At 56.5% G+C, this 25,100-nt stretch overlaps 1 protein-coding gene across 6 annotated transcripts in view; it reads left to right on the top strand.

Annotated features, from left to right (window-relative positions):
* Nucleotides 1-703: 703 nt before the first annotated feature.
* ADCY7 (adenylate cyclase 7) overlaps nt 704-25,100 on the top strand; it is a 54,445-nt gene continuing 30,048 nt past the window's right edge. The window contains exons 1-2 of one of the 6 annotated variants that reach the window (XM_045987790.1): nt 12,263-12,384; nt 12,833-12,935. The gene's annotated coding sequence lies outside the window, so the exon portion shown is untranslated. Of the gene's footprint in view, nt 756-12,250; nt 12,385-12,832; nt 12,936-23,548; nt 23,652-23,887; nt 24,159-24,969; nt 25,049-25,100 lie in introns of those variants that run through there. The other 5 variants (XM_045987791.1, XM_045987787.1, XM_045987789.1 and 2 more) reach the window with 5 other exon arrangements.

Below are 25,100 nucleotides of genomic sequence, written 5' to 3'. Positions count from 1 at the left end.
TGCTTTCTTGCTCACCCAGCCTGGGTGCCTCGGAAACACGGCAGATGTTTTTGCTGCCAACACTGGGGCCCCACCCAGGGCTGTAGGCAGCAGTGAGTGGGGTCACCATAGGGTTAGACACCCACTTTCTGAGAATAACTACTTTCTTAGGCCGGCCCTGTCTTCCTGGTGACCTCGCTGGCAGGCCGCTCCCATCTCCGGACGCCCCGGGGGGCGGGGGTGGTGTTCAAGGCTCGGGAGAGACGGAAAGTTTCCACCTAGGCCTCCTGCATCTCGGCAGGAGCGCGTTAGCCCGACGTCTACAGTTCCTTCTAGAAAGGGGCGTTCCTGGAAGGCGGGTGGTGGGGAGCTGGAGCAGAAACAGCTGAAAGAGTTTGCTACAAAGTGTTACCTCTGGGGCCGGAGCAGCACCTGGTGCGTCCACACACGTGCGTGACTCTGAGAACAATTACTTTGGTATTTTGGGGAAAGGTTTGGTCTCCCGCTCCCGGTGCTCAGGGGGTCCGGGGAGCGGGCGGTGGTCGTACTCGGCGCTGCCGGTGTCGTACTCGGGGCGGCGGCCGGGGCGGCGGGCCCCCACCGCAGCCGGGCTCGGGGCTCCGGGCTCCGGGCGCGGGCGGCCAGCGGGGGGCGCCTGTGGCCGCTCCGCCGCCCCCGCCCGCATAGCCGGATCCCGCCCGCGGTCGGCGCGGCCACTCGGGCGGCGGAGGCGGAGGCGGCGGCGGCCGGAGCGCGGGCAGGAGCGGCGGCGGCAGGTGAGCGCGGCGGCGGCGGCACGGGCCCCGGAGCGGCGAGGCGCGGCGACCCCGAGTGGCAGCGCGCCGCCGTCCGAGCCCCCGGGCCCCCGCGTCGTGGGGGGCGTCGCGCGGGGTGTCTGCGCGTCCTTGCCGCGCGCCGGCCGGGCCCCACCCAGGCGGAGACCCGGTGGGTGTGGGGCCGGTGCAGCGTCGGCGGGGCCTGGCCTCCCGGGAAGGGCGCTCAGGCGGGACGCAGGGCCGAAAGGCCCCCCGGGCCAGCGGAGCCGCTGCCCGCTGCGCTCTCCTCCTCCTGCGGGATTTCGGTGGCGGGGGGGTCTTCTCAAGATGCTCCCTCCCTGGGTCCTCTGCTCCCCTCCCGGGGCCGCGGAAGAGCCTCCCAGAGCCCCGACTGGCAGGAGCTGGGGCGCGGCCCCACTTTCCGGATGGCAAGACTGAGACCTGCGGGAGGGACACGGCTCTGTTCCTTTCCCCGGCCGCACCCCTGGCCGGTCACCTTCGGACCGATGCGGGCAAGCTCGCTGGCCTGTGATGGTCCCGAGGGCCTGGCTGATTAGGTTTCGCAGACTTGATAAGGCCCGGGCCCCCGAGCGCCAGTAGAGTGTACTGACAGTAACAATAATACCTCAAGGGAAGAAGGCTCAGTGAGGGCCAGACCAGGGGTTGGGTTTGGAGGCAGTCCAACCACAGCCCGGGTTGAGCAGGACCCCTTTCGAATTAAGGGAGGGGGGTTGGGAAAGAGAGCAAGGCTCTGGCCCCTCACTTAGATGCCCACTGGGGAAAACCAGAAACCTAAACCTTGCACCTGAAGGGAATGGGTAAAGGGCGTCTGACCCTGGTTGGGGGAGTGATGCTGGGGTCTTCCTCGTTGGGGTCTGAAGGGTTCTATCTCGGGTCCCCTCCCTCAGAGGCCAGGAACTCCTGTTCTTTCTGAGTCCCAGAGTCAAAGCTGGAAATGAGAGTCTAGGATTGGAGCCTTTCACAGGAGGAGCCCAGTTGGCCTGGGTCTGGGGGTTGTGCCCAGAACAGCCAATGTAGCCCAGCCTCCTGCGTGCTGAAGCGCCCTCAGACCTGGTCCAGAGTGAGGCTCCGCAGGGCTGTGAACGGACGACCATCAGGCCTGCACGGTCTTGGGGCCCCTGGCTGAGGGGTTCCAGCTGGGGTGTGTGTGTGGGGAGTCTGGGCCTCTGTTATTCTATCACTGCTTTGACAGGTGGGCAGTCACCCTCACAGTAGCAGGGAGCTTGTGTGGTGGGGACTTGGGGTTGTGGGGGGTGGACCCCAGGTCAGAAGACCCCCCCAGGAGTGGAGCTGCTCCAGGGGGATCAGAGGGGGACAGCTGTCTCCCCCAGGGCTTAGTGTTCAGGATCTTCACATGTGAGGTCCTCTTCCCTCAGCTCTTGGTGCTCTTGGACCTATTGTGGCGGGGGTGGGGGGGGAGGGGGCAGGGAGAGGTGGGAGCCCTCCGACTTCTGAGGCCAGAAGGCTCACAGAGCCCCCGCACCTTCCTTTTATCATTTGATCTGTGAGTTAGGGCTGGAATGACCTGCCCCATCTATAGGTGGGAAAGCTGAGGTCTTCAAAGATCTCTTAACAAGTTAGGCCTGGAGCTGGGACTAGGGCCTGGCCTCTTGGTCTTCCCATCCTATTCTGGTATGGTTCTGGTGAAGTCTGTTTGAGTACTTATCAGGAGCCTGACCCCACCCCAACAGGCAGAAGGGCTCTCAAGTGGACCTCTTAAATCCCTCCCCTCCACCAAGGGCACAACACATTGCCCACTCACCTCTCCCTTCCTCCTGCTCCTCCCTTTAAGGATGCTCTGGGGCTTTGCTGCTGACCACTTGGATCCTTTTCCTGCGTACCTGGGCATACAGGCACGCTGATGGGGAATAGTGGCTTCTGTTGACTCCGTGGCTGACTCCAGCAGGGGGAGTCTTGAGTGGCCTGCCTGGGCTGGAGGCAAAGAGATGGTGTAGCTTCCTGCCCTCCCGAGCCCACTAGCCCACTGGGGAAACAGAGTTCACCTTGACCCCAAACACCGCCATAGGGAGAACCTCACACAGCAGGCAGGCCAGTCCACACTCTGGATGCTGGAGAAGGACGGACAGGGAGAGGTCTTCATTGGGACGTCTTTGGGGAAGTCTGGTGATCGATCATTTTCTTCTTTATTCATGCTTGCTGTATTTTCAAAGTTGTCTAAAAGCGAGAAAAGCAAAACTTTATTCCTTTCTCATTTGCTCTGGAAAACTTCTCAAGAGCAGTTCTGCTGCCCCTGAAGCTTGGAGCTGGGTTTGCGGGTCTGGTCTGGGGACAGATGTAAACTTCCAAATTTAATGAAGTGTCCCAGGGGAAAGTCTCAGGATTCTGAAATAGTTCAGCACAGATTAGTCTTGAAACCAACAGAACAGCCTGGAACTCATGCAGAAGTCAACATCCTAATTGGTCTGTTTGCGGACCTTCCTGTTGGCGGTGTTGCCTCTCCCGCTGTGAGTCCGAGGGGTGCCGTGGCTCACGACCAGCTGCTGGAGAGCCATCTGATGGGGGCCGGCTGGCAGGTGGACGGGGGCTGGAGTGGCGGCAGCCTCCAGCCCTGAGCCACACCCATTTGGGAACCAAAGAGAGTGGTTTCCTAAGCTGATGCTTGGCCTGGGTTAGAACTGGGGAGAGGGGCTCCTGGCCCAGAAAGCAGCTGATGACTCCACACCCGGGAGGGTCCACACTGAAGAAGCCAAGTGCGTGGGATCAGCCCAGAGACTCCTTCTCTCTGAGTAGCACAGGCTGCATGACCCATCACATTCTGCGTCTTTTCTGCTCCCTGCATGGAGACCTCCACTCCTACCTTCCGGCCCTTGTACCTGCTGTTCCTTCTTCCTGTAAACCCTTCCCTCCCATGCAATGACATCACGTGTCTTAGGAAATGCTCCACACCCCCCTCTTGGACAGCTGACCTCAGGGATCATACTCAGTGCTGGTGGACTGTGGGTCAGGGACCTGGCTTAGGGGCCCTTTAGACCTCAGGCTTTGGTTCTGGGGCCTTTGCCTTCCTCTGCCTTTTGGACGTGGACATTTGTGCCTGAATTGTCACTTTGAGGGGGGGAAAAAGGAAGGCAGGAACCATGGCCCCCTCCTACCCTCAGCCGTCCACGGCCTTCTCTGTCTCCCAGCTTATTATAAGGGGGGCTAAATGGAGCCCCACAGGCTGGGGTGGTGGGCATTGGGCCAGGGCCATTGCCAGGTGTACGGAGCTGGCAGCAGGAGGCCACTCCTTTGGTTAATAACCACCTGCTGAGTGAGGTGGCTGGGAGCAGTCCTGCTGTTGGCAGAGGGAGCCACTGTTTCCAGCTATTAACAACAAAGGCTATTATTTGCAAGTTCTTGGCCTGGCAGACAAGAACACGGCCTCTGGAGGGGACCCCGTGGGCTTGAGTCTCAGCTCCCCATTTCCTAGCCGTGTGACTTAGGGCAAGTGCTTCAACCTCTCTGGGCTTGTTTCTCATCTATGAAGTGGAGACAGAATACTTATCTCAAAGACCAAGGCACAGTTCCAGATTAAAGCTCACTAAGGGGACAGGACAACCAAACTCAGTATGTGAACCCAGGCTGGAAAAAAAAACATCGTGTAAGGGACTGTATTGGGACAGTTGACGAAATTGAACATGAACTGTAAAGCATTGTATCCATGTTAGATGATCTGATAACTATAGGGTCGTTGTTCTTAGGAAACATGCACTGACATTTTTAGGGGTAGAGGGGAACAGGGTAAGCAGTCTGCTTTCAAATACTGTAAAGAGACACATATAGACAGATCTTAAAATGAGGCAAAACAGTGTAAGTAGATCTGCATAAAAAGTGTAGGGGAGTTCTTTGTGCTTTTCTTGTAATCTTTCTGGAAGTTTGAAGTTATTTCAAAATACAAAGTTAAAAAAAATGCCTGACGGTTGGGATGAAATAACATTAATTCACATTACTTAGAATGGTGCCTCGCATTCAGTGTTCACCATTGCTTTTTATCACCATTCGTCTGGGCAGAGCGTAGCTTATTGTCACAGTAACCTGTGTTATTTTTTCCACTTCTAGAGGACACACTTGAAGTCAAGAGAGGGTAAGTGGTTTGCTCTGGGTCACACAGCAGTAAGTCGGGAGCACTGACAAAACGGCTCACAGTCTTTTTCGGATTCATTACCAGAATCTGAGACTATGAGATTCTATACAAAAACCCAGATTTCCAGCTACATGCCCTGTCCTACTCCAGTCCTCCCTCAGTCCCACCCCCAGCACTAAGCAGGGCGCCTGGCTCTTGCAAAGGGAAGAAGAATGGCTGACCCGCCCCCTAACTGGGGTGTTGGCAGAGCCCGGGCTGCCGTCTTTATCTGGCTTGGGTGTGTGCCGGTCGGAGTCAGTTATCCCCTCTGAGCCTCTGGGTCTCCCTCTCTCATGTGGGGTTATACCACCTTCCTGGAGGGCGATCCCAAGGACTCAAGGACCCAGCATGTCACCCTCGAGCAGGGTAGACTTCTGTGTGTGTGGCTGTGAGGACTGTTCATCCCAGTTTCTGATCTCCTATGCCCCTGGGTCCCCACTGGCCTGGTTGTGGGGTCAGGAGGTGCCCCAGACGGGAGGAAGGAGCAAGGGCTGGAAATGGGCCTGGCTGTCCCCAGGGGGTGGGGGAGGGCAAGGCTGGGCAGGCACTTGTTCCTTGGCTTTGTAGGTGTACCTGACAGGCCCCATCTCACAGAAGAGGGACCAGGCTCCGCAGGGATGGCGGGAGGAGTACACTTGGTGGGTTTCCCCAGCAGATGGGGAAACTGAGGCTCAGAGGAGGGATGTGAACCTCAGAGGCCCCATAGCCACGCTGCTTCCGCCTCCTCGGCCAAGGCTCTCATTCTGTTCCCAGGAGGACAAAGCTCATCGCTTCCTTTTAAGTGGCTTGAATTTTTTATGTTGATTACAGAAATAATTCACATTTATTATTGAAAAATCGGAAAACTCCAGCAATAAAGTGAGGACAAAAACCAGAATCTGTACTCTTCGAAGTAACCCATTAACATACGGGTGTGTATCCTTCTAGAGGGCTTTTTTTTTTTTTAAGGACAAGAATACAAACTGCGCCCAAGTGTCTTTCTTGTCCTCTGAGGACAATTCCGCCAGCCCAGCGTGCCCCCCACTCTCTGTGAGTGCATTGGGGGGGGGGGTGTGTCTCAGCCACATCAGGCTGGCCCGGCGTCTGGTGCTCTGGCATCCCTGGTGGATTTCTCGGTCCCTTATAGCTGGACACGTAGGTTGTTTCCGATATTTTTGTGGTTGTGATATTTTGGGGCTACTCTGAGGAGCCGGCAGCGAAGGGTTTGCACACGCTAGGGATTCTTTGTGTCCATAAATTAGGAAGGGTGCACCCGTTCCGTCTCACCCCTGCAGACGCGGGTTTGCGGTAGGCTGCGTCTGGGGGCGTGGAGGGTGCTCGGCTCCCAGGAAACTGCTTTGCGGTCAGCAGATGAGACAGGGAGAGGCTCCCTGGAGGGCTTTGCCAGGAGAGGGTATCATTGTTGCGCCCTGGCTGGTTCTGGAAGCCTTTAAGTTCCTGTGGGGGTGGCGGGTGGAGGTTGAAGCCAAGGAGGAGGAGTGCCTCTGGCCCGTGAGGGGATGACGGTGGAGCCTGGGACCCTGCGGCACCCCGGCCCCGGGCTTCGTGCATGGGGGCCTGTGGTTCCGTTGGGAGCTCATTCTTGTGGCCTGGGGACTGGGCTAGGAGCAGGATCGATTCCGGTTTTGTGGTTTTTGTCGTTAGGTTCTGGCTCTGAGACCCCGGGTGAGTGGCCTTCACTCCCAGGGCTGCTCCTTTCTCATCGGTGGGAAGGGGCTTGCCACGACCCCTCACTGCCGGGGCTCGAGCAAGACAAGGCGCTAGAGTTCTTCCCGGGACTGGGTCTCAGCTTCACTAGGGAAGGGTTACGTGGGTACAGGGAAAGAGGAGTGGGGACAGCAGCTGCATACCCATCCCTTAGCGGCCACACTGAGGAGGGGGTCCTCCCTTCTCCCCCATGCTTTTCCCCTCCAGACCTATTGCTTCTTCTGGACAGATTGTGTATATATTACTGCAAGGTAAGGACTAACCGCCCCAGGGTTATTACCACACCTGAAGCCTAGCATTGTTCTTGACTGTAGCTGTCCATTCAGAGTTCAAATTTCTAATTGATCTATACATATCAAATATGTATCTATTTTAGTTTTTTAAAAATATGGGTCCTCATTAGGTCTATATAATGAGATTGTATGACAGAATTGATAATCATCCCCTCTCTTCCTAGTGTCATTTTTTTTTTTTAAGATTTTATTTATTTGAAAAAGAGAGAAAGCACAAGTCAGGGAATGAATGACAGGGGGAGAGGGAGAAGCAGGCTCCCCACTGAGCAGGGAGCCAGACGACGCAGGACTCAGTGCCAGGATCCTGAGATCATGACCAGAGCTGAAGGCAGACGCCTAACCAACTGGGCCACCCACATGCCCCATTTGAAGCCAGATCCCTTTTCCTACAGTCAAGCCTCCTATCATGTGTAACACATTCCTTACCCCCGTGAACCTGGAGGCTTGATCTCATTCAGTGTTGTTTGCAGGAGAGCACGCTGGAGACGGAGACAGGCTGCTCCTGGGAGGCTGGCATCATCTGCTTGCGCCTCTCGTGTGATGCCCGTGGCCACGGATATTTAGTGGCTTTAACGTTTTTTGTTTTTTTTTTTAATTTTTTTAATTTTTAATTACAAACCCTTCCATTTTCACCTGGTTATAAGTGGTGCTGAGTTTGGCTCTGGGGGAGAACTTCATGTTAGGACATTGTTCTTTCTGATTCTTGACTTTTTCTTCATGGTAGTTTTACCTGGTGTCTCTTAATAACACAGGTGGTTAATTTTTTTTTTTAGAGGAAATTGGAAAATAGTCATAAATAAGAAGATAGGTATGAAAAGACTGTTAGATTCTACCAACTTAGTGATAACTCCTAAGATTTGAGTACATCCTTCTAGATTCTTTTTTTTTTTTTTAAGATTTATTTATTTATTTGAGGGGGTTGGTGGGGGGAGAGGGAGCGTGCGAGCGGGGGAGCAGCAGAGGGAAAGGGAGAGGCAGACTCCCTGCTGAGTGCAGAGCCCAACACAGGGCTGGATCCTGAGATCATGACCTGAGCTGAAGGTAGATGCCTAGCTGACTGAGCCACCAAGACGCCCCTAGATTTTCACACATCTGTGACACGGTTAAATGAAGGAGAGCAGGCCCTCCACACGCAGGTCCGTGGCTGCCATTTTCACGGTGTGGCATCTCGGTGGTGACCCCCTTCCTAGGATCTGTGGGGCCGAGTGTGACCTTCCTCGCTATCCCCAGCCGTTCGCACAGCAGCTGGGTGTGGGGAAGGACAGACGGCTGCTGGTGCAGCCCAGCTGCCAAGTTTTTCAAAGGAAATGAGGACTTCGGGTTGGCAGGGCGAGAGCTTTCACATCTGTTCTTTTAGGATTCTGTGCTGTTACTCAACACCCTGTGACCCTGGCTGCCCCCTTCCTCCTCCAAAGCCCCGTCTCCCAGGCCTGGCAGAGGCTGGGGCCGTCAGGGTCCTGGGAGCCAACCCCCTCCCCTCCGGTGGACAGCACCCCCTAAGTGAAGCTGGGCTGCCCCTCTCTCCTTGTTTTCTCTCCTTGTTCTGGCGCTGGACCCGTGACAGGCCGGCGGATTTCTGCAGGGGAGGGGCAGGGTTGAGAGGAGCCGAGTTTAATAGCTAAGATGCTGTTTACTTAGCCCATGTGTTTATTTGGAGTGGCTTTGAGGCTCACCCAAGCCGCCCCTTAGGACCACCACTGATTAGGAGTCAGGCCCTCATTCCATCCTGTCACTTGTGACCTGTCGCGTGACCTCAGCCAGCCCCTTCTCCTCTGGAATCCCGGTTTTCTGACTGTGGAGGGAAGGAGGGAGCCAGAGGATGTCCATATGTTCCCAGTCTGGGAAAGAAAGGGATCCTGGCCCATCTCTGAGCCCACAGCCAGGGAGAGATGAAGGCAGAGGGGCCGGAGGTGAGTGGATGCTTTGGAATGTCCCCCGCCCCACTTCACCCCCCGGGGCCATGTATGAAAAATCAGTCTGGGAGGAAGGTGAGTGACGGGGCCACCAGGCTGTGCCCGCCGCACGAGGCCCCCCTCCATGGGGAATCTCACTCCAGCCCTCCTGGCCACGAGCCCGGAAGAGCTGGGCCAGCGGACCAGACGCCTGTGCTAAGCCGGCTGTTTGTGCTCCCCGCGGGTGGAGGGGGGGCACACATGCTGTGGGGGGTGCGGGGTGGGGGCCCTGTCTCTGCTCTGTGCTCTTGTGGGGAGAATCTGAGTGCAGATCCCTCAGGCAGAAATGTCACCGAGGGCCTCCTGAGTGTCTGGGGGCCTCCCGAAGAGGAGAGATGATCCTGGGTCACACCTCAGCAGGCCAGGGCCACGGTGGTGAGAGGGAGTCCAGCTCCTCGTGACGGGGGCTGCTGGGTCCCAGGGCTGGCAGCGTGGTGCTGGCTGAGTGAGGGCCCTCAGCTCCCTGCCACGGGACTGCCTGCGTGTCCTCACAACATGGTGGCCGGCTTCCCCCAGAGCCAGTGCTCCGAGAGGGGGCTAGGGGGAAGCTACTCTATCTTTCATGACCTCAGAGGTCACACATGGTGACTTCTGCCATATTTTGTGGGTCGCGAAGGTAGGGAGGGGCATGAACACTGAGGGTTGTTGGAGGTCATTTGGAGGCTGACTACCCCAGGGGCAAAATGGCGCCTGTCGCTTCTAGCTCACATCCTACCAGGCTGTTGAAGTGTGAGCACCTTTTTCCTATATAGTTCCAACAAAATCCCAGAATTGGATCTCCTTGGACCACTTTGAGTCCCATGACCATTCCTCAGTGGACGCGGTCACAGCCCTGGAGGGCTGGTTGCCCATAGGAACAGGGAGCTATTACCAGAGTGGAGATGGCTGCTGCAGAAGGAGGGTATCTCACCGTAAACCCTCTGTGGAGAGACCTGTGGCACTCTGCAGCCCAGAGGCAGTAGTGATGGGAACCTGGGGAAGGCTTCCTGGAAGAGGTGGCATTTATACTTGTCTTGGGAGGGTTCGCAGCGTTTTGACCATTCCTGGGGGCAGAAGGGTCTGAATCAAGGCATGAAAGAGTGAGGCATGGAACGTGGACTCAGGGACGTCCTGGGATCTTTTTCTTTCCTGGATTGGGAACATATGGATGCACTCGGGCTCAGTCCTTCATTTAATAGTCAGGAAACTGGGTTTCCAGGGGGGAAAAGACTGGTTGAGGTCATGCAACTGGTTATGAGTTATAGGATGGAATGAAGGCCTCTGACTCCTAATCAGGGAGGATGGAAACATGACTTGTGGGGGTCAGGACTTGACTGAGGAGACACAGCAAAGCCATGAAAGGCCTTGGACTGGGGCAAGCACATAGCAGAGCCAGGATCTGGGGTTTGGAACTGAGAGAACCGCACCCCCTGAGTCTGTCCTCCCTTGTCCTCCTTTAACTGAGCACTTACTCTGTGCCTTACACACGTTTCTCACCTAAGCCTCCCCCGCCTTCCAAGGAGCTGGGTGACTTTACAGAGGGGCTCCAGAGCTGCCAACATCACACAGCTTGGCCAAGGTTGCTCCTTGGGGCTCTGACTCTAGCATTCATAAGCCTTTTCCTTCCTCATCCATGGGATGAGGGGCTGGGCTAGCAAATCACTAGCCTCTCAGGGCTCTTCTGGGGTGTGGTGGGCCTCCTGATTTTAGGGGAAGGAAAAGATAAGGTGACTGAGGTACAGATGGTGTTTCCCTGCTCATACCCCCTCTGGGAAGCCTGCCTGAGGTCCTAGAGGCACCGGGTGCCGTGGGGTTTCTTCCCGAGGAGAAGGGCTTGGCATATGTCGGCTCAGGGCTTGACGTTATTTGTCCTTTGGTGGCCCGACAGTCTGCCTTGTTTCTGCTGCACTTTTATTCCTTCCTGCCTACTGTTTCAGGGCCCTGCCACTTTCCCAGGCTGTGGCTTCTGGATGGGTGAGGTCTCTCTGCCTGGAGCTCCGGTTCATGGGTCTCGTCTCCGTAGATGATTCTCCCAGACCTTTGTGTAGGCCTTGGTGGGCACAGCTTAGCCTGGGAGCTTGGCTAGTGGGGGGGGGGGGGCTGTGTCCAAGTCCCGTTTGTGCCCCCAGCAGCAAAGAGGGGTCCTGGCCATGGGGAGGAAGATAGGGTATAGTGGGATTTGGAGTAGCCTATCCTCAGGCAATCCTTTCCTTGGTCCCATGATGGTCATGGGGTGAGTGGTTGAGAGCACAGGCTGTAGAAACAGACAGACCTGAGTTGGAATCCTGGCTCTGCCTTTTCTTAGCTGTGTGTTCTGGGGCAATCGAGTGGCCTCTCTGAGCCTCAGCTTCCTATTCTGCAGAAGGGGACCTTCCTTGTGGGGCTGATGGGCAGTTGTGGGTGGGCGTGCTCGAGGCTAACACACAGCCAGTGTCCAAATGTTGGTCGTAAGGCTCATCAGCCTGGGTACATGGGCCCTGCCTGGTGGGACCTTGAAGTCTGTGTGAGGGCTGAGGGTTTAGGTGCCCGGGGGCCATGGCTGGGGGTCGGGTCAGGAGAGAGGAGACTGGCCAAGGCCTCCTCTGAGGATGGAGCTGAGACGGAGGCTTGGGGAGGGCAGGGGAGTCAGCTGGGACAAATGGTCTCTGTTCTTCACTTTGTTACTAAACAGTAGGTTCTGCTGTCAGGATAAAGGGTAGAACGTGATCGCAGGACTTTAGGTCACTTGTTGAACAGGCTTTGAGGACCAGGGGGCCTTGCCCCTCTATCTTAAGAGGCCTCCGCTCCCTGTTTCACAGTCCTTCCTAGCCTGCTGCCTCACTGCTGAGCACCATGTGATCCCAATGGGGAAACTGAGGGTCAGCAAAGCAGAAGGGGCTTGCTTCCTGGCCACTTGGGGCCCAGGGCTGCTGGGGTTCTCTGGGGGCTTTAGCTACTTGGAATAGCAACTCCAGGCATGGGCCTTGGCGGGGGCAGCTGGGAAATGGAGAGGCAGCCGATGAGGCTGGAGGCCGTTGACCTCTCAGAGATGGATGAGGCCCCCTCACTATGTGGGTGGGGAAACTGAGGCTCAGGGTCTGACTGTCGGTGGGGGAGCCAGAATAAGGCTCAGTGTCCGTCTGCTCGTCAAAGATGCGTTTACTCCTGGCCTCCAGCCGTCTCCTCAGGGCTTTTAACGGAGGTTTTGTTGCCTGTTTTATTTTCACTTTTTGAAAATCGTTCCAGCTTCAAGCTTCCAATTTCCATGAAGTCATTGGAGCCAGGAGCCTGGACTCCTGCCTCTCCCCACTTCGGCTGAGGGCCCCGCTGCAGCTGGGAGAGGGGGGCCCCCCCACACCCCCGGCGGCTCCGAGCTCAGGGCTCGGCCTTAGCTTTCGCGCGGCGCCTGCTGTGGAGCAGGAAGTTGTGGGTCCCAGATGTGACTCGCGCTCGGTAGGTAGCCGGCGAAGGAGGCTTCCCATGTGTGCACCCGGACGCCGGCCGAAGAGGGGCAGGCCGGGGCCGGGCCGCCTCCACGTGGGCTCAGACCCCGCCGAGGGGGCCTGGATGAGAGCCAGGTAAAGGGCCTTGGGGACGGGGCGCCCTGTGTCCTGGTGGCCTGGGCCTGAGGGGAGTGCGGGCTGGGCCTCCCCCACCAGCAGGGGGTGGACAGGGTTGGTGCTGGGGGTGGTGGGGCAGCTCCTGGACAGAGGACCTGGACAGCTGGCCCCAGGCTTTGCCCAGCCCGACGAGGGGGCTGTTAGATCTGTGGTGGGGGGCTCATGGGGCTCGTTCCACCTGGAGTTCTGTCAGCCCTGGACTCTCTGGTGTCCACTCTTCTTTTCAAGCTTATAATTTTACATTTACAAGTCCACTTTTCTCAATGACAGCGAGGGGAGGTCTGTCGAAGTTCGTTTGTTACGTTAAAAAGAAAAATAAACCAAAAAAACCCCCATAAAAGTGACACCTGCCCAAGAGAGAACCAAGGAGCCTGAGGAAAATGGAATGGTCTTCCTTTCTCTCCAGCCCCTCCCAACCTGAGGCCCCCCGGGGACTGATGCGGACCAGTGGGAGTAGGTCTTTCTGGAACATTCTGTGGGCTACTCCAGACCCAGGCACACAGGACGAAGTAGGTGCCTCGTTTCTGTGTCACCACCCAGGGTTCAGGACAGATGGCCCCGGGCTCTTCCTCTCTGGCCAGCCTTTGGGGGAGGGGAGCGGCAGGGGTGAGGAAACAGAGGGCTGGGCTGGACCTCAGTGCAACAGGGCCCCTGGACCCCCAGGCCTGGCCGGGTGGCTGGCATCCTGGTGGCCGGCGTCTGGGCTGGCTCTGCTTGGATAGCTGCGTGGCCGTGGGCTGTCGGCCACAGATGTGCAGGTGGACGGCCCGGGGGTGGCCCACGAGAGAGGGAGTAGGCCAGCCTTTCTCCGGCAGCGGCTCCGGGGCGGTCGTTTTAGCCCATATGTGGATGAGCGTGTTTAAAATTTGCTAGGTATTTATTTTAACGTATTTGAGAAAAACAAGCCTGTAACTAGGACCTTGGGTGGGTGAGTTCATGGCCTTTCTTCGCTTGGGACGGGGCAAGCGAAGATACTGAAACGAGAAGTGAGCAGACCCAAGAGGAAGTGTAGAGCCAGCAGCTTTGCCGGAAGCCCGGGCGTCTGCGGGCCCGAGTCGGGAGGGTCTGTGCCGGGAGGGTGTTTCTAACCCAGCTGCGGGGCTCCCTCCCTCCAGGTGGGGGCCTTCTGGGGTTTTCCTGTGGCTTCTGATGTGAGGTGTGGGTGCAGAGGAAGGGAGGCTCTCAGATTGTTCTGGATTCAGGGCCCTCAGAAGGGAAGGTGTGAACTTTGTGGGGGAAAGAGTCTCTCGTGGAGTTTGAGTGCAGAGCAGCGGCGGTTTACTGGCAGCGGGTTCCGGGGGCTGGGGAAGGGGTGGTCTCCAAGGACCCCTTTGCCTGGAGTGGGTGTCATGAGAGGGAGACTTCCTGTGAGCCCTATAAGAGTGGGGGTCGGTGCAGGGAGAGGCGGGGCAGGAGGAGGGCCTCTAAACAGGCCAACGGTGCTTTTTCAAGGGGAGATAAAGGTCATTCTTGATGTTATGGGGACATTACCCCCTTTACAGTTTATAACTGATGGCTTAACCCATTTCCTGTTCCCCTCACCCCTACCCTGTGTGGTGGGTACTCACCACCCCCCCCCTCCCCCCCCGGCAGTGGAAAAGACAGAGGCCCAGAAGGAGCCACATGTCCTGGGTCACACAGCGAGTCAGCCCCCAGGGGGGTCGAGGGGCACTTATTACCTGTCATGGAGAGCGGCCCTGTCGTGTTCCAGCGCTTCTTCTTTGGAGAGGCTGGGCAGGGCAAAGCTGAGCTGGGGCTCTGGGTGGCTTTGAAGGGTGCCTAGGGGGTGAGCCTCACCGTGAGGAGGGAGGAATCAGGTTCCCCTGAGTGGGTCCCTCACCCTGCGGGCCTGGCTTGGCCCTCGTCTGCACGTGCTGTTGGGGGGCCGGGGCGGGGCTGTACCACCTCTGGGCCGTGCCTCCTGGGACACGTGCTAGAGCCCAGCTTTGGCAGGGCCGAGGTTGATCCGACCCCCTGCATTTTCCCTGACTGGCCATTCTAGCCTCCCACTGGTTGTTGAGGGGTGGCGGGAGGCCCCTGTGTCTGTGTCCCTCACCTTTCTCCTGTCCTGGAGAAGTGGGGTGTGGGGCACATCCACACTGAGCTCATGGTAGCTTTCTATCTTCCAGGGCCCAGGCAGAGGGCACAGCTCCCTCCAGCCTGGACCCTTCTGGGGCCGCCAAGGCAGCAGGCAGAGTGGGTCGCATGGGACGCCCGAATCGGAGTGGCTGGTTCTAGCCTTCCACGGCGTCTGGTCTCAGCAGTGGGAGGAAGCAGGGCTGGTGGGCCTGCCAGCCTCGAGTGTGTTTGAACAGATCCACGTAGCTGCAAGCTGGGAGTTAGTCCGGCTCAGTGAATGAGACTGTCCCATCTGAACAACCAGGGAGGCAGGGATCTTCTGGAGGTCACTGAGTCCAGCCCCCTGCCCCCTCCCCTGGTCCCACTCTGCCTACTTCCAGTAGCATGGGAGGTGAGCTGGGTTACCTGGGCCAGTTTGTTGCATCTGTAAAATGGGTCGCTCATGTTTAGAGGCTTAAACAGGGTGGCACGTGGCATCTGGTGCCACAGAGCCATGACTCGCGGGCAGGTGTTACTGGTCCTTGTCCTGCTTTGGGTGGGTGGGTGGGCATGGCTGGGGGAGGGGACCAGGGAGGTCAGGATGGGCAGAGCGGGGGGAGGGGCCTCCCCGGAGCCTGCAGCCCTTGGGAGGACTGCTAGCTCCCATCTGTGAAGTGGCCATGCCCAGGCAGGGGGCCAGGAGAGCCACGTATGCCTGGAAAGCTCTTCCCAGGTGTCTGAGATCAGTACACTCAGGTCTTGAGTCTCCCCGGTGGTGGCCAGAGCCCTCCACAGCTCACTCCTGTCTTGTGGCCCTCCAGCTCTGCCTCCGCCCATCCTGACGATTGTCCCCCTACCCACTAGAGTTCCTCCCACCCCCAGCCCCCAGGGAGGGTGGCGGGGTGCACACCTGACCACCACAGGCATCTGGCTTGATCTGTTGCCGCACCCGGATCTCACAGACACCACGTTGGGACGGGGTGTTGCCCAATCCTGGGTGCTGACCTGGATCAGAGCCCCTTCCTTTTCTAACTTTCCCCTGGAAGCCCTCTAGGTGTTGAGATGGGGTGGGGAGGAGCCTTGGGTCAGAAGTGAGCTCAGTTCCTCTTTCCTGACATTTCTCTCACGACCCTGGATCATCCCTTCTGACACCTGCTGATCCCAGCAATGGGTCTATTTCCCGGGCGCTATCTGAGCACCAGCCCAGTGTAGTGGGGAGAGGGGAAAGCCAAACCGACCCTGGGCTTGGACACGGGGCCGGCACACTTCCTGGGTTCATCTGACACACATACTTGACTGGTTCTCCCGTCTGGTGCCTCGTTTGAACCCCTTCTTCTGGCTCCTGGGGTCCTCTGTCCTGACCCCCTCCCAGAGCAGTCCTGCCTCTTGGGGCCTCCTGTGCCCTCGGCCATCCCCCACCCCGGTCAGTACCCTGCCTGTCTCGCTCTTGCCCTTTGCCCAAGAAGCCCCTCTGCTTACTGCTTCCCTACCTGACACCCCATCCTGGCTCAGGTCACCATTTGAGGGTTCCTCCTTCAGGGGTCCTCAAGCTTGGGAGAAGAGCGGGCTTGAGTTGTTCCGGAGTCGGTCACTTTGCAGCTCCTTCCCCCGTCCCCGGCTGTGCAGTGAACCCCCCACCAGGGCCGGGGCCTGGGGATGCCAGGGCCACCCTCCTCTCTCCATCCTCCCTGCTGTGCCCCTGTGTGTACCCCTCCCCCCACTGACCACTGGAGGGAATTACCTGTGACTGTCCCCAGGGAAAGGAAACAAACAGATCTTTGTTGGGGGTATCCTGGTTTGCAGACGTGTATGTGGTCCCCCGGAGGCTTACCTCCTCTCTCTTCCTCTGGCACCTGGCGGGGGGTGATGGGAGTGGGAGTGCTCATGACGAGCTCGTGCCCACCCGGGCTCGCAGCACAGCCGGTTTGGCTTTTGGGGAATGCAAGGTTGTGCCAGTAGTAGGTGGGGCCACCATCCGCCCCTGGGGACCCACACTACCCTGGTGGGGACTGCTTTGTCTTCCAGGATCTGGGCCCCTGTCATCCCCTCCAGGGACCTTCGGTACCCCTGGGAAGTGCCTCTGGTGCAGTGGGCTGGGGTCCATGGATCCTGCTGTCACTGGCCTGTGGAGCAGGGAGAGGCCTGGGAGCTCGGGGCACAGCCCCTCTCTGCATAGATGGGGAGCGTTTTCCTGCTTAGAGCTGCGTGGGAGGCACAGTTTCCCCTGGTCTCACTAAGTGGTGGAGATGTGGACTGGGGGAACTTGTGCCTCCTCCTCCTAGCCTCAGTCTCCCCACCCCTGCAGTCGCCAGGCTGACTTTGCTCCCGCACACTTCTGCTCCCCTCCCCGTGGGCTCTGCACGTCCCTGCTTGCTCTCAGCCTCCTACACCTGTCTCCCTCTGGCCCCATGCGGCTGGGGGAGGAGGAGCCCTTTGAAGTCAGCTGGAGGTGCCGCTTTAATGGGGGGGGACCCAGGCTAAGGGGGTGTGTCCTGTTTTGAAACACCCTGCCTCCTGGAGCCGCTGCCCAGGCCCTGTGGAGGGGGAGGCTCAGTGTCAGACAGTGCCTGGGGCAGGGACCAGCACTTCTGTATCCCCTGCTTTCTGGGCAAGGGAGCAGGGAAGGGCTGCCTTTAGGGGGCTGTCAGAATGTCAGGCGGAGACCCCCTGGGACTTAAAGGGCATCGCTCAGTGCCTGTTGATATCAAGGTTTTTCCCCTGGCGGTCCACCCCTTGTGTTTGGAGCCAGCTGAGGTGATCCCACGTGGTGGCACTCCCTGTGTCCCAGCCTCTGTGGGAAACCACTGAGCATTAGGTATCATCACCAGCCTCTTCTTTGATTGAGGAAACGGCCCAGAGAGGTTAATGCATGTGCCCTTGGTCACACAGCAACTCTGACGTTTGGTCCCTGCGGCTCTGCTCTTGACCGTGAGGCTTTCCTGGCTTCCTAACTCTCAGCCTGAAGCAGCTCCCTTGACCACCCGCGTGTTTCTTTTCCTCAGGGAACTCACTTTTTCCGTGTGTCTCCTTTCCCCTGTCAGTGTGAGCTCTCCAGGGGACCTTGCTTATTGTGGCCTCAGCATGTCATCCAGTACGGGGCATGGGCATGAGTCCAGTGAGCACGGGTGGATTGGAGGAGCTTGAGCCCCGAGGGGGAGCCTGCTCTCCTGTGGTTGAAACAACACAGTAGGGTTGGCCCCCCAAAGTGTGGAAGCTTCTGGATTTACGAGGAGGTTTTTAGCCATGAGGTCATTTCACTGCTGGAATGGGCCAGCGGGCCGGGGACAATTTTGTCCCCATTGCTCAGGTGAGAAACTGAGGCTGAGAGGCAGGTGACCTGCCAGAGCTCACGCAGATGGGAGCAGGGTCCCCAGGACTGGGCCCAGCCCCTGGGTGCATGTTCGGTATGGGCTGGATTTGTCTCAATCCATGGAGTTTTAAGTGTCCCCTCTGTGGCAGCCAATGGCTGGATTTGGGAAGCTGGGCAGTGTGTAGACAGACATCAGCCTTTGGGGGTGGGGGGTCGTGTAGCCAGGTAGTGACAAGCCATATGTCCTGTGTTTCGATGGGCATTGCAGGCACTGGGGATGTAGAGGCAGGCACCAAATCTAGATTCGGAGGGAACTGGGCAGCCCTCCTGGGGGAGGAAATAGCTGAGCCTGGGCTCTGAAGGGGGGGCAGGAGTTTGCTAGGTTTGGGGTGGGGGTGGGGTGGGGGGCTCGGGCGGGGGTGCAGGGGAAGGTAAGCAGTGCTTCCAGGCAGCTAGAGCCTGGAGACAAAAGGGCGGGGCTTGTTTGGGGAACCGAAATAAGTCAGTCCTGCACTCACAGAGAAGCCTCTGGAAGCCATGGAGGAGTTTTCTGGCCAGGGGGTGAGCAGGACCGGGCTTGGTGTCCTTGGGTGTGAGAAGCCGTGGCGGGCTACCCCACGGGTAGGCCTGTGTTTGGGGGTGCATGGGGGCTCCAGCATCTTGGCTTCCTGTGTCCCACTGGAACCCGGCTCTGGAAGGCAGGAGTTTGTGGAAGGAAGGAGGAAGTGAGCAGGACGGGGGGGCTTAGCCTCCTGTAGGGAGGTCCTCCTGAGCCCCTGTGTGGGTGCAGCTGCAGAAGCCACGCTGTGGTTTTGGGGTGGGGGAGGTCGGCTGGAACGGATTCCCCGGCAGAAGGGCTCTTCCGGGCTTCCTGCCTATCCCATGCCTTGAGGGAGTGGGGGTCTCAGCATCTTGCATTAGGGCTGGGCATGCTGGTGGCTGGTGTGTGTGGGGGGTCTCTGGACTAGGCAGTGGCTAATCCCTACCGTGGTGGCTGAACTTAGGGCTGCTCCCCTGGACCGCAAGCAGGTGTACCGGCTTGTCCTCCACTGTGTGTCCATCCAGCCCAACTCAGGGTCAGGTGGAGGTGGGAGAGGGGGACCCCTGGAGCTGAGGGAACACCCTAGGCGGTTAGAAAAAAAGGGGGGCGGATAGTGCCCTCTCTAGGCCACATCTGCCCTGGGAGGAGCTCTGAGCTCCATAGTCAGCATCTCCAAAACAAGTTCATTGGAGATGAATGCAAAAAGAGTCCCCTGAGCCAGAGACTAGGAAAAGTTTAGCTGTGTTTCATGCAGCCGGTTTCTTTCCTGCAGGACTTCTCAGAGCCTTTAATTGCTAATGTGTACAGGAAATCTTAAAGCAGGAGGAGGAGAACACTAAGTGCTGCACTGCCAGTGACCAGAAACCAGTGTGGGTGGGTGTGACCATGGGTGCGTAGCATTTTGTGGCTCTGCTGCTGGAAATGCGGACAGAGGGTTAAGAAAGAGCTTGAACCTTGGAGTGGAGCAGGTCTGAGTTGAAATCCCAGCTCTCCTGCTTCCCAGTCAGGGGGCTTTGGACAAATAGGTTAAGATTCCAAGTCTGCCCCTGGCTGGGAACAGAGTGAGAGCAATGCCCCCTGCCAACCCCCACCCCCCGTTGAGCTCAGAGGTTGCAGAACCTGTCCTGAGTGCAAGTGTTATGCTTTCTCTCCACAAAGCAGGCCTACAAGGCTTGGAGTGAGGTCCTGATGGGACCTGGGAGGCCACATGGCAGTTCCCTCTGCGCCCAACATCCCCCCACCTCCTCCTGAGCCCAAGTCGGGCAAAATGGCCTCTCCCTTGAGGCCCAGCTGGGCACCCCATGAGGGTGTCAACCCCTGTGGCTGCTCAGGGCCCCTGATAGCAGTTTTGGGTATGACTACTTTTAGGCCAAGCCACTCCCAGGGCAGAGTGGAGGGGCCCAGGCTCACGACAGGGTCGGGGTGGCAGGAAAGGGGCAAGTTGCCTACCCACCTCCTCCCAGATCTCTCGGCCCTTTCTGTCAACTTAATACTTGTCATCTCGACTTGGGTGTGCTGTGCTAAGGCTGCCCGCCTATGTCACTCCTGAGAATCCTCTCAAAGCCCCACGTGGTGAGGACGGCATTCTCCCTTTTTTCAGATGAGGGAACTGAGGTACAGAGAGGGTCAGTAACTTTCTCAGGGTTGTGCAGCTGAGACGGGATGGGCCTGAGATGTGTGTGTGTTTCTTTTTAAACACAGGTTCTATTTTTTTTATGTGTTCACAGACATACGTATGTTCGCTCACACACACACACACACACACACACACACCCCATTGAACATGCCAGGTACACATCTTCCCATGTTAGTATATATGTCACCTGGACGATCAATCACCTTTTATTGCCCTTGAATTTTTCCAGTAGGGTCTTTATATTTCTTTTAGTAATCTCTACCCCCCTCAACATGGGACTCAAACTCATAACCCCAAGATCAAGAGTCACATGCTGTTCAGATTGAGCCAGCCAGGTGCCCCAAGTTTTTAGTCTGTTTATTTTTGAAAAGATTTATTTGTTTATTTTAGAGAGAATGAGAGCACGTACACATGGAGGAAGGAGGCACGGAGGAAGAGAGAAGCTCTAAGCTCAGCGCACAGCTTGACACTGGGTTTGATCCCACGACCCTGAGCTCTGGACCTGAGCTGAGGGTAGATCCTTAACCGACTGAGCCCCAAGGCGCCCCTAGCTTATTTTCAAAACCACTTCATTGAGGTACACAAAATGCTGTGCATATTTAATTTATACAGCTTGATGGGTTGGAGATAAGTATTTACCTATGAAACCATCATCACAGTCTATGCCACAAAACTATCTATCCCTCATCCCCCAAAATTTCCTCCTGCCCTCTTTATTATTATATGTGATAGGTATTATTATGTGTGATAGATATTAAGTGTGATAGGAACCTTTAACATAAGGTCTGCCCTTATAGGAAGAATTCGAAGTATGTATTACGGTATTATTAACTATAGGCAGTAAGTAGATATGCGATAGATCTCACATTTTGTACTAAAACTTTTAAAAGATTTTATTGGGGGCTTCTGGGTGGCTCAGTTGTTAAGCAGCTGTCTGCCTTTGGCTCAGGTCCTGATTCCAGGGTCCTGGAATTGAGCTCCACATTGGGCTCCCTGCTCAGCGGGCAGCCTGCTTCTCCTCTCACGCTACCCCCTGCTTGGGTTCCCTTCGCTTGCTGTCTCTCTGCCAGAAAATAAAATCTTTAAGAAAAAACCATTTATTTATTTGTTTTAGAGCGAAAGTGTGAACACGCAGAGGGGAGGAGCAGAGGGGGAGGGCGAAGCAGACCCTGCCCTGAGTGTAGAGCCCGACTTGGGTCTTGATCCCACCACCCTGATCTCACGACCTGAGCTGAAATCAAGAGTCAGGTGCTCAGGACGCCTGAGTGGCTCAGTTGGTTAAGCAGCTGCCTTCGGCTCAGGTCATGATCCCAGCATCCTGGAATCGAGTCCCACATCAGGCTCCTTGCTTGGCGGGAGGCCTGCTTCTCCCTCTGCCTCTGCCTGCCACTCTGTCTGCCTGTGCTCACTCGCACTCTCTCTCCCTCTTTCTCTTTCGAATAAATAGGTAAAATAAAAAAAATTAAAAAAAAAAAGGTGCTCAACCGACTGAGCCCCAAATAAGAACGTTTTAATGGCCCCAGCTACATTATGGCAATAGAAATAAACTGAAGATTCATTCACTCCGTCAAAGCAGTTTTGGCTAGCCCGTGTCTCAGTTCAGGCATTGCCTATGCCTGGCGTTACTGTTGCCATGTGGATTTTTCACACAATACCCCGGGACAGCAGAGTTCAACCCGCTGCACCCTTTTTGACGGCTGCCTACTATTCCATAGTCAGGTCTATTGTGATTTTTTTCACGAGCCACTGATGGGTAGCCACATTGTCTTCTTTTGCTATTGTAAGCAATACTGCAATGAGTAGCCGTGTACATGTGTCATTTTATGTATGTGAAAGCATGGGTAAGATAAATTACTTGAAGATTTGCTACATCAAAGGTTTGTGTATGAGTGATTTTGTTACATCTGACTAACTTGTCCTCCCTCAGAGGTTACCTTACCCCTGCCAAGGCTAACTGTGAGCTCCTGTTTTGCCGCCACCTGTAAATGCTCTATACTTTGATCTTTGCCAATCAGAGGGGTGAAGATGATTTTCCATAGTAGTTTTAATTTGTATTTCTCTTATTATGGGTGAAGTCTGCTTCTTTTTTAGAGCCATTCTTATTGCCTTTCTGTCCATAACCCTTCTCCCATTTTCCTCTTGGGTTATTGGTCTTTTTCTTTTTGATCTGTGGGAGCTTTTTACATATGGGGGAGATTAGCTCCTTACGATAAGAGTTTCAGATATTTCCCTGATTTCTTATTTTTTTATCTTTTGATTTTGCTCTTAATAACCTTTACTAGGCAGTATATATTTTTATTTTTTATATTTTAAATTTATTTATTTTTTCAGCGTAACAGTATTCATTGTTTTTGCACAACACCCAGTGCTCCATGCAATACGTGCCCTCCCTATTACCCACCACCTGTTCCCCCAACCTCCCACCCCCGACCCTTCAAAACCCTCAGGTTGTTTTTCAGAGTCCATAGTCTCTTATGGTTCGCCTCCCTAGGCAGTATATTTTTAAAGATGTAGTTCAGTTGGTCAGTCTTTTCATTGTGGCTTTTAGGTTTTGTACTTGGCTGCTGCAGCATGATAGGAGAATGTTTTCATGGCATCTTGCTCTCTTATCTTGGTATAAATGATGAATCCAGCTTGCTCTCTCTCCTCTGGGTTTTGATGCCTCTTTAAACAGACTATTAACAGAGTAGTTACATCCTTCTTGCTCCCTCCAGTTCAGTGGTTACTCTGGGTTATGTCTGCCTGTGGGTGTGTGAAATGGGTCTCTTCACGCGCCTTCCAACCCCATGCATGCCTCCTCACCTTTGGACCTACTGGCTGGGGCCCTGGACAAAGCATGAAGTAAGTGAAAAGACCACTGTCCTGCCCTCCTGGGCAGGACATCCTGAAGGCTAGCTAGACTGCCCCTTTCTGTCCTTCCTTACCAAGGGGAGAGAGATCAGAAATGTGTTGAATGTGGGCATGAAAGTGTTTTCATTTTAAAGGGGGAATATAGTGAGGGGAGTGCTAAAGGAATGAATCACTAATGGTGGAATTTCAGGCAAGAGCCAGTTAATTAGGTAATAAGCACCGTTCCCTGGACAACTACTGTGTGCAGACACCCAGCAGAGGGGGGCGCAGAGGCCTCTGCCTTCTGGGACCTTGTGCCTGGAGCGTAGTTTCTTCTTGGCATCTGGCCTAGTGCCCAGCACATAGAGGGTGCTAGAGCGCAGTCATGCGCTCTAGGAATGAAGGAATGAAGGCATGGATCTCTCTCAAGATGAATGAATGAATGAATGAATGCATTTTCCCCAGGCAGTCACTAACCATCATTAGAATTGGCACATGAGACAGAGAAGCGGGTTTACTATCCCTGCTGGCTGAGCCCTGGAGGTGAGGGGTAAACGAGGTATTTGTATTTTAAAGGAGGGACGGACTGGGCTAAGGCAGAATCCAGAGACGTGGAAGGAGGATGTCAGAGACAGAGAATAATCCCTTCCCCACTCTTAGAAGTAGCCCTGGAGGGGGGCAGGTGACAACACCCAGGCTGTCCCCTTCAGTTTGTTCTCATTTTATGATTCACACACCACGCCCAGCCCAACCCAGCACCGGCCTCAGAGGTCTGACAGAGCCGTTCCATTGCAGGAAGGAAAACCCGAGGCCCACATGGGGCACAGGATCTGCCCAGGGTTATTGAGCAGGTTGGTGGCCGAGCTGGGACTGGAACACAGGTGCTGGACCCCAAGACTGATGGGGAGCCTCTGGTCCCCAGGAGCTGGCACAGAGTCAGCCTGGGGTCCTGGGAAAGCATGACGGGGTGTGGGGCTGGCTGGGGAGCTCACGTCATTAGGGGACTTTGACCTTCGCCCATTGTGGGCTGTCACCAGGAGGTGCAAGATGAAGTAGAGGGTTCTGGTGGGGCCCTGCCTGCTTCATGCTTCTGTCTCTCCCGTTTGGGCCCCACGGTTAGGCTTCCCGAGCTCTGGAAACCGAGCCTCCTCTCTGGGCTCGTCTGCTCTTTTGTCCCAGAAACATGGCCATCATGACCTGCACCTCACTTGTCCCGCGACTTGGGTATCAGCACCCGCTGCTTGCCGGTGAGGAGAACTGAGGCCCGGAGTGTAAGCGCCTGGGACTCACGGCCTTGGGAGCAGAGCCGGGGTTTGAACCCGCACCTCCTCCCACCCGCAGGCTCCCTGGGGAAGAAGGTGCGCTGCCTCAGCTGCTTCCCGTTCTTCTCCCGTTGTCGCCTCCTTCTGCCCTAGTGGTCTCTCCCTCCTCCTCCCAGCGCTGCCCCGCTTGCTTTCTCCTGCCTTTTCTGCCTGGTCCCGGACTCCAGCTGGTCAGCACCTCTGTGTGTCCATCTATCTCGCCCATCTGTCTATCCTTCCGTCTGTTCCACAAGCAATTGCAGGGACCAGCGGCAGGACACAGACACAGATCCCCCCCCCCCGGCAGTTTGCCGCAGCAGGTGCTGGGATGTCGGACACGTGGGACCCTAGATATGAGTCCAGGCAGGCCTCCCTGGGTGGGGAGAGCCCGGAGTGGGGACGGAGGTCAGACCTTGCATGAGGAGAGCTGTGGAGAGGCCCAAGGGCGCTGGGGGCTGGAGAGGCTGGTGTTGGTGGCAGGGAGGCGTGAGGGGCAGTTAGACTGAAATCCCTCGGTCCCCACCAGGTTTCTTGGGTGCTCGTTTGGGCCAGGACCGGGCTGAGCAGAGCAGTCTCGGGCTTTCCTTCACAAAACAAAACTGCGGGTCTCCTGAGGGAGCTGCCTTAGCCTGAGACCTCCCCAGCTAATAACAATCGGCCTATGACCCACCCCGTGGAGGGAGCTGAGCGCTGGGCCAGCCCAGTAGGCCAAGACCATGTGGGGGCTGGGTCCCAGCAGCATGGTCCCCAGGCGGATTCGGGGGGCAGGAACTAGGCCCCAGGGGCCGGGTGGGGCCTCTCCTTGGGACTGCCTGCCCCTCCTACACACCCCAAAGCCCCCACTTCCTCTTTTTTGAGGTACCAGGGCCCCAGGCTCTGTGCAGCTCCGGGGCCTGCTGGGCTGGGCCAGAGGAAGCCAGGCTGGGATTCCTGCCGGCACCGCTTAGGTGAGGAAGTGAGTCCCCTGTCTATGTCTGTGAAAGCTGGGGGTGGCCTACA

The sequence above is a fragment of the Meles meles genome, chromosome 19 (genome assembly GCF_922984935.1).
Source record: "Meles meles chromosome 19, mMelMel3.1 paternal haplotype, whole genome shotgun sequence".
NCBI classification, from domain to species: domain Eukaryota; kingdom Metazoa; phylum Chordata; class Mammalia; order Carnivora; family Mustelidae; genus Meles; species Meles meles.
The sequence above is the reverse complement of the archived record's forward strand: the minus strand, read 5'-3'. Positions and strand labels throughout refer to the sequence as shown.